Consider the following 18802-nt stretch of genomic DNA (forward strand, 5'->3'; position numbering starts at 1 on the left):
TCACATGAAAAAGAGCAACACACATCAAGCATAGAGACCTTCTGCATGATTACCAGCAATTACAAACAATGAAAAAACATCAAATTATTCATGTTCAAAAAATTAACATAGCTGAATTAACACTTATGAAAAAGAAATTAAACATTTTTGCTGCCTCAATTAAATGTTCGAGGGATGAACTAGAATCAGTGTTTCTCAATCTTTCTGATACCAGGAACAAGCTTGCTGTCTTCTTAAACTGTGTCAGGGACTGGCACTGGTTCGTGGACCGGTCATTGAGAAACACTGCGCTAGATGACCTGTGAGCAGTTTCTTCAAACCCAAATTGTTCTGTGATTCAGCTCATCTTCTCTCTACTGGTGAAATTAATTTCAGTGTCTCTAAATCCCCTAGGTTGCTTTGAAAATCACAGTCCACTGGTGTATGTTCTCAGAGAGTGAAATTCTTACCTCTGAAGATTGTCAGCACAAGCCCTGGGCACCACATAAGATCCGGTGATGGCTGAAGTGGTCCTAGTGCTGACTCTCAGCATGTTTATCTTACAGGCATGTTTCATGCTATTGGTAGTCACGTATGCAGATTCAGGGCTGAAGACATGATCATATTAAGCACCATTCTCTAAACCAGGTTGTTAAAGATGTTCCTAAATTTTCACATCAAAAGTTCTTTCCTTTCCATCTTCAGAACAAAGGATTTTCCCCCCTCAAAGTCACAAAGGATTGTTGCAAGGATACTAAAAAGTTCAGAAGACAGAGGAATAAAAAGGACCTTGTAGGCAAGACTATATCTTTTACATCAAGTAGAGCATGGACCATTCACTTGTTTCAAATATGTCATAAAACTTTTATTTTAATTTATCCCCTTTCCAGATTTTTATCACTTGAGCAAAACAAAAATCAAATCTAAGCCTTGGAAATAGGTTTGGTTTATTTAACATACAGCACATTACTAGCTGTAACAGCTATTTTAAACATTTAAAGTGACCTCCACCAAGAAACTTGCACTGCAGAATGTATATTTGTTACCTTTCATTGTCTCTCACCCTTGACTAAATGACCTTTAAGGTCCAGAAACTTTATAGGACCATTATTTTATTAGCCTAATAAAAGGTAGCTCTTGTACCAAAATTAATGTTTCTGTGGAAAGGACAGCTAACTACCCTGCCACCCCGGGAAGAAAAAATATGGCCTAAGTTGAGGTCAGAGTTGGACTCTTCAGTCAGACATCTCGCTGGCTGGGTAGACTACGATCCATGTGGCTTATCCTCTGTGACCTCAAAGGAGGAGGGATTACAATTCCTGGCTTTATTATTTCTTTTAACAGCTAACACAGAGCCTGAATAACAAGTTTTAGAAAAATCTTGTTTAATAGATCAGTAGTGTCTGAGCATCTGCATGCTTAGAGCATCTATTACCTTGCAAAGTCTCGCGCTCTCTCGCTCTCCCCCCTTGGCCCTTGCTATGTGCAGTATCTGGGCCTGAGGCATGGAAATCAACCCAAAATTCACCCTAACAACTAGCGCACGCAGACAAAATGCAGTCTAGCCTGCGTGGACTCTGTTTGACATGGACATATTTGCATGGGCTTGTGTGCAGCACACAAAATCAAACACGTATGCTGGTAAGGGCCACTGTTCATTTTTTTCCCCGGGGAGCGAGTAATCAGGACAAAAGGCTTAATAGTAAATAATTCAGTGAGGGCTTCTGATGTTTTAGCATTTTTGCATTGATTGCTTGCGTTCGTTGGGGTTTGTCTGCTTCCTCGCAGAACTTCGCCACACCTGCAGCTACCATAGGGGGGCCACTGGATGGGCCCAGGTGCTGGGCACGGTGCCATTCAGCATAATGAGGTGCAATGTGAATTGCCAAATTCGCACGGGGAGGTCAGACCCCCCAAGACGTAGCACAGACGTGGAACAAATAAATCTGCGATTCTGGCAGCACAACCCAATAGCTGTTTATTTGTGAAGGCCAAAAAAAAAAAGTAAGTGGGGGGGCGGGCTCAACAGCCTGATGCCAGGCCCTAGCCAAAAATCCTGCAAGGCATTTCATTGGCTGGAATAATCATCAAAACCTATTACCTGAAATGGCAGGCCCCAGTGCTTTTCCCAAGGCAATGACAGTTCCAGCCTAGACACAGCTGCTGTGATGTTTTATTGATTATTTAAGAGCCTTAAGGCAATTTAGCTGGAGCCTGTAGAAAAGGATTTTGTTTTTGTTCCACTGGATGTCATTGTTTCTGGGCTACCACACTACCTAGGAAACTTGCTTCTGATGTAGTTACTTTAGCTTTACAGCTGCAGGAAGAATGAGTCTAAAGTTTCTGGGAGAGGCTCTATGGGACAAAACAAACTGGCTAGAGACCTGTGCCCCTTGCATCAACACTGTATCTCCGCAGGAAGCTGGCTAGGGTTTTGCAGTGACTTGCAGAAACAGCCCGAATCCATGGGAATGTAGGATTTGTCATCAGCACATTGCCTTAATAGCTGACTGAGTGATGCTTCAGAGGGAGTAAAAAACAAACAAACAACCTGCTCTTGGACGAAGCTTTACCATGGAGCAGCTCTTCCTGGTTCAGAGCAAGGAGAACCTGGCTCTGCCACAATCCCAGGCGGGTGAAAGAATAGTTAATGATTTGTACAAAGTGGAACCGCTCCAACAGGAGAGGTGAGAGCGAGAGACAGAATGGCTTTAGAGCCTGGTGGCTGGCTCTTCTGGGGTGGGGCTCTTGCCTTGGTGTTTTTTCATGAAAGAATTCGAAAAGTTTCATTTTCCTTCCTCGTCAGAACAACAACAACATTTGAAACCTCAAAATTTTTCCTGAAATGGAATTGTTGTTTTCTGGCCTGGCCTATTCTCAGCTGCTACAGGGGAATGCTTACTGACCTGGAGCATGGAGACTCTCGTGTATAATCAAGTGACAGATTACAGGGAACATGTAGCTCAGCCTGAAATTCAAACAGGGGAATGTACGAAAACGATGACCTGATTCATTCAGAGCTAAACTGTGACAATCCCCGTGTGGGTGTGCAGGGAGCGGGAAGTGCGGGAGTAGCGATAGATGCATTTTGGTGCTAGATGAACATTTATGTTAACAGGCCTCACACACCGTGGAAAGAAATTAGGGTTTTAGTTAACAAGCCATGTTGGCACAATTCGCCTCCTGATGCTGGAGAGCGAACCCTGAAAGGAGCATATGGTGGTTAGAGGGGCAGTTGCTATTGAAGTCCAAGGTAGGACCCCAGCAACACTTGGCAGACATGTTCCTTACCTCTTCGAGGTTACTGCCATAAGGAGGGAGCTATCAAAGGCCAACAACAAAGGCCAGGTTCCAGCATTATATTCCTGTCCTAGGATACAGCAAAGAAAGGCTCAGGGATTTCCAATTCAAGTGGAGGGATCCTCAGTGGATATTAGAAAAATCAGAAACTGCATTCACAGGAGTGGCTATTTAGGCAATTGCAGAGAGATACCAATAACGTCTCCTCTCTAGCCGCTGAAGAACATCATGACTCAGACCCCAGAAAGAGCCAGACATCCTATAAAGGTGAAATGTCCGGTCAACTTGGAAGATGTTTTGCCTTAACTTCAATGGCCTTTCATGAAAAGAAAACCACCAACAATATTTGTCCTTTGCTGAGTGGTCTGTTTTGTTGAAATCTTATGTAAAAGGAGATAACGATGATAAGAAAATGAGGACAAGAGTGGTAATAGATAGTAACGTTTTCCCCTCTGGGTACAGACATAATGTGAGTTCTCAAGTGCAGCCCAAAGGAGAAGTTAATTTTATAACCTTGTTCATTCTCAGTGGCTTCTTTGACTTTTCTTCACTATGATTTCTGCCTTCCGGCCTGATTGCAGGCTCAGCACGTGCAGCGTGGTATTTGGTTATGTGGCCTGGTGGCTGGAAAACTGGACTGGGACTCCCAGCTCTGCCACTGGGCTTCTGAGTGACCTTGAGCAAGTCACTTCACCACCATAACCTGGGGAGGATGGCAGGGACTCCTTTGTCAAGCTCTTGGAGATCTGTGGATGAAAAGTGCTGCATAAGAGCTCAGTGGTGGTGTTTGTTACACCCCCATTCAGCCTCAAGCTTCTGAGGTGAGTCAAGAATTTCCCCACGCTCTGGAAACACTAACATATGTCCCTGGCTGCTGGGACAATTTCTCCATAGGGTCAGTTAACTAAGGGCCCAATCCTGCAAGCATTGACATCAGTGGTAATACACATGTCTATAAAGTTGAACGTATGTGGGATGAGGGCCTACGACTTTTTTCCAGCTCAGGAAGAGATTGTTCATGCCCCAGAAGTGGGTCCGGCAGGTGAGAACGGCCACACTGGGTCAGACCAATGATCCATCGAGCTCAAGATCCTGTCTTCTGATGGTGGCCAGTGCCAGATCCTTCTGAAGGAATGAACAGGGCAATTATCGAGGGATCCATTCCCAGTCATCCTGTCCCAGCGTCTGGCAGGCAGAGGCTTAGGGACACCCTGAGCATGGGGTTGCATTCCTGGACATCTTGGCTAATAGCCATTGATGGACCAATCCTCCATGAAAAGCCTTCACTGACACAGCCCCATGGCAAACCCATTTGGTCAATGAGTCTTTATGTTCTAGACCTATTAATCCACTTTCACTAGCATCAAATTCACTGTAAAATTTACAGTCAATTTGATGCTGGTGAATGTGGATTAACAGGTCTAGAGCATAAAGACTCATTGACTGAATGGGTCTGCCATGGGGCCGTTTATATATATATATATATATATATATATATAATGTGACCATTCCCAGGCCTTGAATGTTTGCCCCTCTCAGCTGGGTACCACGCTGCATTTTTGAAAAAGCACTATTTTCCCTGAGATCCTAGATATGCTTTTTATAACCATGCTGCTGCCATCATGCGCTCCATTTGATATCTCTTCACATTGGGGATTGGCAAAGAATGAATCATTCTAAGAAGGATAAGAGGGCATCTGATGTCAGCTATGAAAACAATGGTGGGGGGAGTGTAGGAACCTGCCTGATTTCTGTGCAGAAGAATATTTAGCAGTGCAATAAACTTGACTTAATAATTCTTGACTTAACAATCAACTACTGAAGTGGCAACATCCAATAAGTAGTTCAACTGGAACATTTGAAAAAAAATCAATGCTCTTTGCCAGCATCTGATACTTGTACAGTGCCCTACGATAACGGGCAGTAGGCGTGTTCCCACTTCAGGGAAAACCTCATTCATTCATGGGAATCATAGCAGTTAACCGTGAACCTACCAGAGTTAGATTGGCTTGTACATTCTCTTCCCAATGCAGGATTGTTCCCAGCAGATGCTCAGAGACCACGGTGATGGGAAACCTTATGGAAACCTAGACACACCAAGATGTGTTCTGTTGCTTTTGTATTTTTTAAAAGTCCAAACGAATGGGACTTCTGCCAGCTCTGCTGGGAGAGGACATTTTCCAGACCTGCTCTCTGCACCCTCCTGACACATACACAGATATATTTCACACCTTTGTTGTCTGAATAAGCCCAGTGCAGATTGGGAGCCACGGTACGGTCGCAATCTGATGGCTGGCTGGTGTCTTGTGTGGAATGATGTGGCTGGTCCCAGTCCGGTCCCCAGAGGACAGACCAGCTTGGCAGTGTTGCCTTGGGTGATAGAATGGGTCAATATGAGAAAGTGGCATAAAACAAGGGCAGGGCGCACAGGCTGCACACCACCTACATTTGACAGCTGGTGAATTATGGATGCTTACACAGATAGTGTCCCCATCATAAACCCCCCTCCGCTGGCACTAATTACTCCTCTGCTGGCGATCTCAGCAGAGAGGCTGAGGACTGAATGGTCTATGAATTCTGAACTCCCCTTCCCAGCCCAGATTGAGAGACATTGGCAGAATTGTTTGGGGCAGATTTTTCATTGCTGCTGCTCATGCTGCACCTCTCCTGAGGATAAACAGAGGTCTCCAGGCTCTAGGGCTGTCTGCCCAGAAAAGTGCACCCAATGTGTGGAGTTGCGATGAGGGGAGTATGAACCAGTCAGGGTGTCCGTCAGTTAATGTTCTCTATAAAAACAAGGGTTAAAATGTGTAGTGTGTTTATTGACCCTCTTTCCCATGCCCAGAACTGTTCCCGAAGGTATTTTATATATGGAATAAAAATAAAACTGATGGACCATTTGATATCTTGCTGTACTTTTCAAGTCCCTGGAGCATGTATGGTTGAGAAACTACTTTCTCCCTGAGAGACACTTAGGACTGAATCTGATGTCACTGGACCTTAAGAGCATAGTGGGTCCAAGTCACTCAGAAACTTGGGCTGGACTCCATCTGTGGTTTTTATGAAACCCACTAAAAGTGGAATAATGGAGGTCTATTTTCTGGCTAATGAAGACTCTCATTAGTCCTCTGATCTATCATTATCTTTGGGATGGAATTAGAACCCAGTTACTTTTTCAAGGTGATACCTTTTATTAGTCTGACTAGGAAGTTTTCAGGCTTGCAGGGTCGCAGATAGGCACGGTCACTTCAGGTGCAATGTACATTCACAGCAATATTCTCCTTAGGTTGCCGAAATAGAAAGGAGGAAACATTTCTCACTGTTATTCTGGGCGGAGTGGGTGGTGACTTCACCTCCGAACTGTGAAATCTCACCACTGCTCATGAAAGAGCTTTTAGGACAATTAAATACAATGGATCGAGGTTTTAGTTACTCTATGTACTAGATGTTAATGAACATTGGAGTGCCACAGATCTAGTAGCTAGTTCTTACTCACCTGGAAGTGTTCTCACCCTTCATGAATCTGGTGCAGTTGGAGATGGACAGCCCTGGAAACAGGACTCTGTATCCACAAAAGAGCTATGGCAGAAGGGGTAGCAGTACGTAGAACAGTCTGTGTAAATGAGTATCTGGTCTGGTCTGCAGGCCCCACATGGAGTTATCAAGGGAATCAGTCTTAGGATTGTGGCTTCTCTCCAAAGATTTTCAACCAGGGTAACAATTAATGACAGCTGTGAGAGAGAAACTATCCACTAGGAACTGGTCTGAGACCATCTAACCTATGGTCAGACAGTAATGGCCATCTGCCTAGAGTTGGTCAGAAAACTAAAATGTTACCAGCAAATCATTTCAAGAGAAAAGTCTCCCTTAGGTGCTTTTTGGTTGAAAAATGTCAGTTTCCTGCAGGAGAGTAGCATTTTCTCTCACTTTTAAAAAAACGTTCACGTTTCAGTTCAAAAAAACTTTTTTAAAAGTGTGGGAAAAGTTCTCTCCCCATCCTCCCCACCCCCACTTTCTCTCACTTTATAAATATTTTTCCCTTTTCCACTGGAAGAAAATAAAGAGGGGAGAGGGAGGAAGTAGAAAAGATTGAACTCAGTAGCTTAGGAGCTGTGTAGGCTCTGGGAAATATTGAAAAGCTTATAGTAAAAAGCAAGGTAGCACAGGGATTGAAACTGAGTTTGGACTGTAATAGGAGACTGTGACTGAAGATGAATCCTTGTTTTCACAAACCTTGTCTGGCTGAAAGGAAACACGGGAGTAACAGCTCCAGATAAACCTTTACAAATGCACAGATGTGTTGCAAATATTAGACTAGGAAGCGGAGGGTTTGGATAGTCTCCCTCTCCCTTTACCTCCAGCATCTTGAGTTTGGGGGACTGAACAGCACCAGCCAGAATTGGGGGTGAGTAGGAGGCCTGGTAAGTGTGAAATACAGAGTACACAGAAGAAAAAACTCTCTTTAGGAAGAAATTAATTATGCAAATGATCTTTCCGGAAGGTTTAAAAATAAGTTATTTTTTAAAGGAGAACAGATGGGCTCAGGGTACCCAACAGACACATTTTCTGTCTTGGAATCAGTATTATGTAACAACGGCAAGAGCAAAGCTTAGGCATGTGTGAGTCATGCAGGCAACAGGATGGAAGATGCTTCTAATCTAAACTTGCCTTCAAAATGCAGTGTGCTTCCCCTGTCCCCGAGCTGCAGGCCTATGGGAAAAGCTCTCTCTTGTAATGTGTCCTAAAGGTGAGGAGAATGGGCTTCAGCCCCATCTCAGCAAATTCCTCATTGTTGAAAAGCTCTGACTCACCCCTCTCAATTATTTCCACATTGAGGACTCTGAGCCGAACATTGTGGTTTCTCAGATGAAAGGATATTGTCGGGCTGAACTGCCCCCACACTGGTTGTGAGCAGCGTACGAGTCCTGTAACAATAGGTTCTGGAATGCACTTTTAGAATGATCGCTCATAAAGGATGGTACTGGAACGCCCCCAAAAGATGGCTGGCGAATGGCATTCTGACACGACTAAAGCCCTGGCTGAGAATCTGAACTGCTTCCCAACCCCAGCCCGTTTGGCACTCTGGAAACATTAAAAAAAGGAATATTTTCTTAATGAAATAGATAGTATTCTTTCTCCGGGGCTGGGTACTCTGAGTACATGGCTCGATTCTCTACAGCTGGCATGCAGTCTTGGTGCTGGAGATTTATCAGTGGATGCATTCAATTATTTGCATTTGTGAGGGATGACTGGGTTACAAAATATTGGCAGAACTTCCCCTATTTTCTGGAGCTTCTCTATTATCAGCTCCCATCTTCTCACCCCACCTGTTCTGAAACATGGGCTCAGCGCATTGCATTTTAGCCTCTAGTGCATTGGACACCTCTACTTCATGCCCCGCATCCTTGACTGAGAGCGGGGATGTGAGACTGATGGGTGCTCCCTGGCAATTAGTGTGTTGAGAAGAGGAGAACAGTGAATTGCCAAGAAACCCAATATCTGGATTTGTACATTCAGCCCCTAAAAGTAGGCTTGGCAGACTTCGATTTTTATTTCATTATAATTTTGACAGCTAATACTGATATTTATTTTTAAGCTTTTTTTTTATTTTTATAAAAAAAATCACAATTGTGAAAAATTATGGATTTTAAACTTTTTTCTATGTTTATCTATTTAAGTTTTCAAAGTTGCAGAAAATTATGGAGGAGGTCAAACAATAATAAGTATTTAATGACAGATGATGAGATTCAAAAAGTTAAAGCGTTATAATGGTTAAAACACAAATTGTCAAATATGTCAAAATATACAAAGTAAATATCCTCAACTCAAAGTCTAATCAATTCTCAAGAAGCATTTGCCTTACTTCACCTAGCTGTAATTTTCTATTATCAGCAATGGAAATATTTTTCGTCAGTTTGGGTGTGTACAGTGAAATCGACATTTACCGACAAAAATACAATTCTTCCCAAACCTCCTTAGTAATGCAAGAAGTCCATAGAAATTGGACAGACATGTCCCATTCCATTTCCCAACCTATACAGTATGTCCTTGTGGGTCATTGTCACTGTAATTACTTATCTACACAGACTGTATTCAATCCAGTGAGCTAATCCCAACACCACTGAGCCAGGAGAACTTTGGAGGGAAAAAGTTACTGACCAACCCTTTCTTTCTCCGTCAGAACTAATCAGCATCAGAAAAGTTAATGGGGAACACAAAACCCATTTAAACGATGCATTTACCACTTGGCTGATCCCATTACATTGTGTAATATCCAGGTGTCACATTTCCTCTCCAAATGTCTGTCTTAATGCTTTCCCGGGCTGCTTGGATCAGCTAGACACTGCTGAATGCCACGTGGGAGCGTGTGTAACCCTCCCACCCTCACTCCCCAAGAACTTGAGGTTTCCAGGAAAAGACAATCTCCATGGGAGGATAATCAGGTTTCCGATGAAACAGAAAGTGAAACCAGGCAGGTTGGCAGGCTGCAATTAAAGAGACCTCCCTGACCAAACATGTGCAGAATTATCCAGCATTCCTCCAGGGCCCGATTCAGGGAAGCACTCTGGTATATACCTAACTTTTTGCCTACTGCCTTGACTTTAATGGAAATTAAACACATGCGGAAAATTAAGCACAGGTTTGAGTGCTTTCCTGACCAGGGTCTCTGGAGGAGTTCGTTCACCCCGAGAGCACCACCTTGGTGGCCAGGTTTGGTGTAGTGACTCTCCCCCTCTGCACCCCTGGCTGAAGGTCGCTCCGGCAATGCCGTGGCCTCTCTTCCCATGACTGGGCTCTCCGGCCAGGTCATGGTTTAGTCCTCCCTTCTGAGGCAGAGAAAGTCCAGCCTAAAACAGTCTAGTGCCTTCGCAAACGGGTCTTCAGCTCAACCTCTGTGCCCCGTGGTCCTCACACCCTTCTCTCAGGGCTTCACACGTCTTTATCCCTTTCTCAGGGACCAAGGCTCTCACAGCTCTTCCCTGGATCCCCTAACAAAAATCCCAAACTGAAAGTATACAAACTCAAACCAATTTCTGCTCTCCACAGCCTGAACTCTCACCCCACTCTGCTGCGCTGTTCCTCCCCTGGACACCTCCCAGGGCTGTTTCACTAATAGTCCAAATCCTGCTCTTTTAAAATCAGGTTTACCACCAGGCCTGCTCCACTCCCAGCGGCTGCTTTATTGCTCAGCTGGCCCCTTGACGTATCCCCCCCGCACCCTCAGGAGAGGTTCCCAGGGCCAACTTTCTCCCTGGGTGTTTTCCTCACCATCTTTCCAGTCCCATGGAGTGACTGACGGCAGCATTCCCCACACTGCAGCCCCTCTTTCCTTTTTTTCTCTTTTTGTTTTTTTATGAAACAAGGTGGGGGAGGGAATATCTTTTATTGGACCAATTTCTGTAGGCGAGAGAGACGAGCTTTCGAGCCCCACGGAACTCTCCTTCGGGTCTGGGAAAGGTACTTTGCGTATCGTGGCTAAATGCCGGGGGAACAGATTGTTCAGCATAAGGAGTTATATTCTAAGGGGCCATTCGAGGTAGAAACAACGAGGAGTCCTTGTGGCACAATCTAGTGAAGTGGGTTCTAGCCCACGAAAGCGTCATGCCCAGATAAATTTGTCAGTCTCTAAGGTGCCACGAGGACTCCTCGTTGTTTTTGCAGATACAGACTAACACGGCTGCTACTCTGAAACCTGATTCGAGGTAGAGTGGCCCGTTAACTCCTCTGCAGTCATAGGACAAAAGGGGGGGTTAGCGGGTTACAGCTTGTTGTAATAAGCCATAAATCCAGTGTCTCTGTTCAATCCATGATTTTTATTGTCTAGAAGAGTTATGAACTTAAACTCCCAGGCTTGTCTTTTGAAGGTGCTGTGTAGGTTTCCTTTGGAGATGAGGACTGATCAGTCAGCTATCGAGTGACCGCTCTGTGATGAGTGATCGCTCACCCACACATGCTGAGATGGTTTTGACTTTTATCATCTTCCTGTGTGAGTGAGGTCCAGAGCGCAGTGATTATCTCATTTCACCCCATAGTTGTTACTGGGGCAGTCAGTGCAGTGGATGAGGTGCCCATGTGTTGTGATAGGTATGTCTGGGGCCTTGACAGGTGTGTTGGGGGCCGTTGAGCATTGTAGCAGTGGAGATATCACCTCACCCGCCCTGTCTCTCTGATATCCTGGGACCAACATGACTACAATGACACGGCTTTTCCATGGTGAAGCAGACTTGACTGGATAGTCGATAGCCACAACCACCACCAATAATTCCTAAATACCTAGAGGTTGTATTCCTTCATTCTGCTCTGTCTCTCCCAGGGAAACAATGCCTTGCCAGCCTGGCCCCATTTCCTCAGACAGCTTTCCCCTTTCGTTATCAAAGCTGCTACATACCCATCGAAGGGGATCAATTGTTTCTTCTGCTTTCCGGAGCGCACAAACTGCATCTTTGTGTTTATTTCTTTGAAAAAGATTCCGGTTTAAACCGCAATAGCCAGCTAGCACTCTAAACAACCTCGCTGCATGTTTCCTATCCGAGTCCTGAAGTAAGTCATATTATCCTCAGTTTTAAGGGACAATACAACAAACCTTCTTCCTCTTTTTGTGTTGATCCCAATTTTCTGAGCCCCCTTTTTTCTCTCACCCTCCTGCCTTTATAGTCGCTTCCCAGCCCCGCCCAGCTGGACTTCATCTCTAATTAAACCCGGTGCAGCCAGATAATGTGACTGGCCTCTCACGCCCTCGTTAACAACTCAGGTTGTGCCCCCTGCTGAAAGGAGAGTCACCTGTTTCTAGGTGAACCAAACTTGAATCAAAACTTCCCAGGGTCCTGAACTGTTCAGATATGAGGGTTTTCACTTCCAGTTTCCAGCCATGACCAGAAATGCAAAATTCTGCACGAAAAGGCTGTTTTTGTGGTGTTTGGTGCTAAGGTCACCAGAGGACGTTGCAGGAATTTTCTGTGGAAGATTGTTCACAGGCATTTTCCAGCCCAGCTTTGCAGACTCAAAGGCGCAGACAGGCTTTGCATGAACACTGCAGCTGGGATTTTCAAAGATGTTTAAGGGAGATAGGCGCTCAACTTCCCCTTTGAAAAATCCAACCCTGGGTGAGTATTTGAACCAACTCCACACTTGGAATTGGTAGCTCTTGGCTCGGTGCTAGTGATGATGGGCTGAACCTGTGAGATGCTGAGTCTCCTCTGCACCCCGTGACCCCCTGGGATAGCGGGTGCTCAACTCTGCAAGGTCATTGTCAAGTCAGATGCTCTTCACTTGGTATTCTACACCCTGGGCTGCTCTGTTATGGCTACATTGGGGGGAGCCTAACCCCAAGTGTAGCCATCTTTTCGTCTCTATCACAGTGGTTTAAATCTGGAGCAACTACATCAGCTGAATGGGATTACTCCTGGTTTACATCAGTGTAACAGATCTGAATTTGGCCCAAAATTACCAGTGACCACGCCTGATTCCTACCTGGGAATAGGCTCCTACAAGTAGATGACCTCCTGAGGTCTCTTCCAACTCTAATCTTCTATGCTTCTATGAACTACGTCCTTAACTCTTCCACTCCAGTGCTGCTGCATAGAATGGAGTGCATCATTCCAAACTCACATGGTCAGTTTAATATTGGGAACCAGATTAAAACTATTTATATTTTTTTAAAAGGAGCAAGACTGTGCCTTTGGTCTGTGTCCCATGAATAGACATTCTTCTTGTCATCTACTGATGTTTCGCTGCTAAAACAGGCACAAACAATAGAAATAGCAGCCAAGGGGACTCAGAATAGGGTTTTGTTTTACTTATCTATCCCCTGATTATGGATTTTATATTTGGAATGTTTCTTTTTGTGTCTGAAGAAAGTCTGAGCAATTTGGAGCCTCACCAACTCTCTTGCTCCTGCACTAATTTATTTCCCCCTGAGTCAGCCTGACATGGTCTGAGATCCCCACAGCTATATTTGATGGTCTCTTCACTTAAACTTGGCAGTTCGTTTTTCAGACACATCATGTGGCTGGAGCCATCTGGAATAGCTCATTTCCACTTTGCAAATATTCATGTTTAAAAATGGATATTTTTACGAGGATCCACATATTCACTGAGGAGTGAAATGTCATTTCCATTGCCAAATGCTGCTTTCTGCACTGGAAATTCACTACAGGCTGAAATTCTTCCCTGTACACAGGGGAGCTCTGGCCAGCACAAGGGCTATATTCCATTTGGATCCTACCACTGGCTTTTGAGTGGTGTATAGACCTTGTGGGGCTGAAGTGGGACATAAAGGTGCTTAGACCTTTTGCTGGCTTTCTTCAAAACACAGATAGTTTTTGCTGCAAAACTGCAGTTGCTCAAGTGAGGTGATAATCACCCCCTGCAAAATATTTTGACCTGAGGATGTTGTTTCTTCCCTATCTCGTTTGATTCTGGGACTTACCTCCCCAGTTTTACCCTTGGGCTATGAAATCTCAGAGAGCTACAATCACATTTTTTAAAACATAAAGTTTGCTTCCAATTTTAGTGATCTTTCCGTCCTTGCTAATGTGCTTTCAGCCAGGGTTTCCAAAACTGACAAGCAACCTGAGATGCCTTCAAGGGGTCTGATTCTTCAGAAAGTGCTGAGGACCCACTCTCCAGAAGAAAGGCTTCTCAAGTTGGGTATCCAAAATCACTCGTCACTCTTGCCTATCTTGATCCCTGATCATGCTCTGGTATATCGTGCCTGGGGTGAGCAGCTTTCCTTAGGTACCGTTCACTCTGTAGTTCCAATTTTATAGATCAAGATTAAAGGTGTAATTGCCCGCTTAGATTCTTAACAAGGTCAAACAAGAACATGAGAGGGATCCTTGTAAAAGATGTAATAAAATGTTCAGTTATGGTCGGATGAAATATCTATACTCTATGCAGAGCACTTTCGAAGAATTATACGGTTGTATTTTATTAAAATGGAGATAAGAAGGATCTTGAGCACTTGTTGCAATGTACATACTTGATCCAAACACCCTCTTCTCTGGAGTGTTGCTTTGTGGGTCAGAATGAAATTGTTGTGCTTTCCCATGCTTGGGAGGCGCAGCTGTGCACACCGAGAAACGGTAACATTGCTAGTGACTCAGCATGCTGCACGGAGCTGACTCACTTACAGAAACAGGGCCAGTCTTTCCACTTTTTAACTCAGATCAGAAATTCCAGTGATTGGGCCACTCTTGTGGCATAGAGCTGTCACAGAGACTCCTACACCCACTCCCTGCTGCCAGCCCAGGGGCCTCTGACCAGAAGAGAGGGGGTGAGCTGTGAAGCCCTATCCTGCACCAAGTCCCAGGCGCAGTTTCAGCCTTGGTGCTGCTAGCAGCTAGCGAAAATCACAGTAACCCCCAGGGCTGAGGTGAGATCTGCCCTGCCTTGACCTGCACCGGATGCAGCTCAGCTGGACCCCGGCCTCTGGCTCTCTGGGTTTTATGGCTTCAAGCACCCTTAGTCTTATGGGTGGCATGAAGATAAATCAGATGCATATAATGAAATGAGCCCTGGACATCATCTCACTCAACTGTGTTGCCTTAAAATAGATTTGATTTACATATATATAATATAAAAGAGGCCAAATAAATGATAGAACACAGGGCTGCTCAAGCCAAATGCAAGGACAACAATGTAAGGATATTTATGCACAATACAACTAATTTACAGTTTTCCAGGGGCTGTAATCTAAAGCTTACTCTATACAATTATTCAAAATACTAGGTACACAGATAGGCTGGTTAACACATTGCTGTATAATTTAGCCCTGTATTATGTGCCAGTCCCTGGCATTTAGGGTTTAGAAAATAATCATTTATGAGAAACTCATAGGCTGCCTTTGGTAGGCGGATTTCAGTTGTGTAGTGTCAATAGATGAACCATAAATTCAACCAGGAGTCACCAAAAGATCATGACCCTGTCACATGTCCCCAGAATGGAGCTGCCTGGGGCTGGATTCCCACACTGGAGACTGAGCTGCTTCCTAGCCTGCCTCAGCCCCATCCCAGAAAGAATCCCATTGCCTTCAGGGGGAGATTTTCCTGTGTGAGATCAGCAGGATTTGACTTTCAGGGATGCCACAATCAAGGGTCTGTGACTGTCCTCAAAGCTTCCTGAGGTGTTCCAAAGCAATCGAGTTGGAAGGAAGAGGTTAGGCACAAGACACATTCATATTTACATGCACAGCTGTCAATCTCCAACAGCCACACTGAGAAGAATGAATGAGAGCCAGGCACAAGGTGGAATATGGGATCAGGGCCATGCTTCACTCCGCAAAGGGAGTGTGGGGTTGCTTTTGTCTATGTGAGCGAACAGCAGATAACAAAGACTGTAAGACCAGACTCAAATGGCACTCAGCAGTGTTGCTTTGCAGGGATCTGTGCAAATGTTGCCTTTGGTTTTCATTCAACCCTATGCCTCTGGGAGCGTGGGAACCAGGACCAGCCCAGGGTGACCCATAGACTGTGTATTGTGTGCTGCCTCACCCCTGAGCCAGATGGGGATTCACTCTTGTCTCTTTCACCCTCTCAGCTGCCTCTGTGTGTCCCAAGCCCTCCCCACTGCACTTAGGAGAGTAATTGCTCTGTGTGTGTAACTCTGCACAGCTTCGCTGACTTCGATTGGGCTGCACTGATTTTCACAAGCTGAGGATCCGGCCCCAGGCATTGCAAGGGTTAAGTGTACCTGTGCAGGAGGGAGTGAAGGCTTCTGGCACTTTTCCTCTTCCATTGGTTACAGGAATGGCCACATTTCTACCAGGAAATATCCATTTCAATGATGTTTTTCGATTTTCCAATTGGGAGAATTGAAACAAAAAAATTGTTTCCTGTCAACATTAACAACATGTTTTATTGTGAAAAGTTAATTCAAGTGAAAAATGCCATTTGATAACATCTAATTTGTTTTTAAAAATCATTTTGACATTTACAATGCAAAACTTTTCTGAATTTTTTGCTCCACACGTTTTCCAATATTTTGACTTTGTTAGCCAATAAATATGTTAGGTGTAGTACACACCTCATTACGGGGTATTATGTGCACAGTATTAATATAATATGCATTTTATATCTGTGTGTTTGGAAGTTCATAGAATATCAGGGTTGGAAGGGACCTCAGGAGGTCATTTAATCCAACCCCCTGCTCAAAGCAGCACCAATCCCCAGACAGATTTTACCCCTGTGCCCTAAATGGCCCCCTCAAAGATTAAACTCACAACCCTGGGTTTAGCAGGGCAATGCGCAAACCACTGAGCTGTCCCTCCCCCGAGTTATGTTAACTGAATGTATAATGCTCTCCCCACACATCTCTTCCCGCATATCAAGTACCCCACAACACTTTGCAAAGCTGAGGTCAGCTATGGCATTACAAAATAAGAAACTTTTCAAAGCAAAGCTGCATGAATACTTTGTACCAGGTACAGTTAGTGAGTGCTCTCACCGTTCATCAACACCTGGACTGTAGTATTCAAAATGAGATACAGGGACGTACCAAGGACACAGTTGGCACAAACAAGTGGGTTAAACTTAAACTTCAAGTAATGAATAGGAAGCTTTTGGTTTGAAAACAACCACAGCATAAATAGAAGTGGGTTTGGGGGCATGTCTTCGAAGCAAACCTTCTGTGTAAGGTGAGCATGCTGCGAGATAAGAATTGCTTCCCGGAAGGAGCGTATGATTGTCTCATTTTCATATTGTACTGCTTCGTCATTAGACAACAAATTTGGCTAAATTCAATTATTTTGTCTCTTGAACATTAGGAACAAACCATGAGTGTGGTCAAACAATTGGCTGCACCTTTCAGTCAATAACTTTCTGTTCTGATTTGGACCAGAAACTAATTTCAAAATGTTGAAATTTCCCTCAGGATGAAAATTCCATTTCTCAATCAGCTCGATTTTTGTATTTTTCACTGCAAGGGAGATGAGGTGAGGAGCTTATTAAGAGAGATGGAGTTCTGATGAGAATAGGCGGGAGAGATTCTGTCAGGCTATCAGAGAGTGTCAGATAGAATAACAAGGGGCAGGAGCTTAGCTTCAGAATAATGTAGCTAAAAGTCTTGTACCTAGAAATAGTTAATAAGTTGAAGGGCGAGTGCAAGAGTATCCCAGTAGATATAGTTTAAGCAAAAATAGACAATTTTTTGGAGGGAAAAGTAGGGTATAACTGATAAACGGTGGGGTAAGAACAGCAGGATTTAACTGCGGCGACGAACACAAGGGAAGACCATATGATTTCTGGTCTTCTCTCCTCTGAAATCTCCTCTGTTCCTCTGAGAGACAGAAAGGATAAGTCTCTGAGAAAGAAAAATGTTCTTTTTGGTGACCTTATGGATTAAAGATCTATTTCTAAACCAAATTTTCATATAAAACTTGCCATCCAGAATCCTGAGCTTAAACCTCACTTCGTCTGTCGACAGAAATGACCTTTCCTAGCTTTGTATATTAAATATCACAAAACCTGCTGCAATTTCAGCTAAAGCTTTTACATTTAAATAAAGGCAACTTAAAAGCAAACTTGGCTTCTGTGCAAAGCTCATGGCACAGGGGAATATGGTGCTGGTTGGGACACAACATTTTCTTCTTTTCCTGTAGAATTAGCCATGCAGCCCATAACCCTCGCAGTTGGACTCTGAGTCCCTTTATTAGGGACAAAGGGATGCTAAAGTTTCTTTGACCTGGCAGCTTTGCAAAGAGGCCTGCGCAGTGGCATTATCATGCTCCTCAATATTTTACCTGAAAAGAAGCCGTTCTGGTTCCATATGCTTTTGATCATTGAACAATATACTGATGTTTGAAACAGGACTTTAGGTGCACTAATAAATCATGTCACATCAGTGTCCTCCCTTATCAAAGGTCATAAAGCAACTCCCTGGCTAGCTCATTATCCAGTCACCAAAAAGACAACTAGAGAAGGGCAGACACCATAAAATTGTGTTCACGTAGGTCCTTTCCATGCAACTGGGCACTCCCAAGATGATTTGCCTGAAACTAGTCACCTAAAGTGGAAGGTTCCATGTCTCATGATTGAACCCCAGGGCTGCTGATATCATGTTATAGCATGTTTCCATACAGCTGTGATCATTCATCATCTGCATTGTTCATTGGGTGCCTGAGGGCAATTTCCAATCTCGGCCAAGCCAGGGCAAATTACCCCACTCCAAAAGTGTTTGGCTTTACTGGTTAGGGAGGGGTAAAAAGATCAACTGAACTAGCCTGGGAAAGATGTGTCAGCCTGTGGCCTTGCTGTGCTTTGCCTGAGAGACTCATCAGCCCCAGCTGCCTGCTGTGCTGTTGCCAGTGGAGTGTGACTGCCCCACTGTTCACAGGGAAATGGCACAGTTACATTTTGCACATAAAACCCATGTGAGAGGAAACCGTGTTTCACTGCCTGTGTATTCCTGGGTGCAATTTGTGTGGCTCTTACACCAGCAGCCTTAGGGATTTCATGTGAGTGAGTGATCCCCAATGAGTGTGAAGGCCACACAATCTTGCCCAGAGTGATTCTCAGTTAGTTCCAAA

General features: G+C 44.3%; 1 long non-coding RNA gene across 3 annotated transcripts; it reads right to left on the minus strand.

Annotated features, from left to right (window-relative positions):
* Positions 1-3707: 3707 nt before the first annotated feature.
* Positions 3708-8211, minus strand: LOC120389218. 3 transcript variants are annotated; one of them, XR_005590818.1, is made up of 6 exons: positions 8091-8211; positions 6776-6972; positions 6467-6560; positions 5511-5649; positions 5274-5366; positions 3708-4025 (listed from the first exon to the last, which is right to left on the minus strand). It is a non-coding gene; the product is annotated as an uncharacterized LOC120389218 (long non-coding RNA). The 3 variants fall into 3 exon arrangements; XR_005590820.1 differs by lacking the exon at positions 5511-5649; XR_005590819.1 differs by lacking the exons at positions 5511-5649; positions 6467-6560.
* Positions 8212-18802: the final 10591 nt, after the last annotated feature.

Source organism: Mauremys reevesii, linkage group 23 (genome assembly GCF_016161935.1).
Source record: "Mauremys reevesii isolate NIE-2019 linkage group 23, ASM1616193v1, whole genome shotgun sequence".
Classification (NCBI taxonomy): Eukaryota; Metazoa; Chordata; order Testudines; family Geoemydidae; genus Mauremys; species Mauremys reevesii.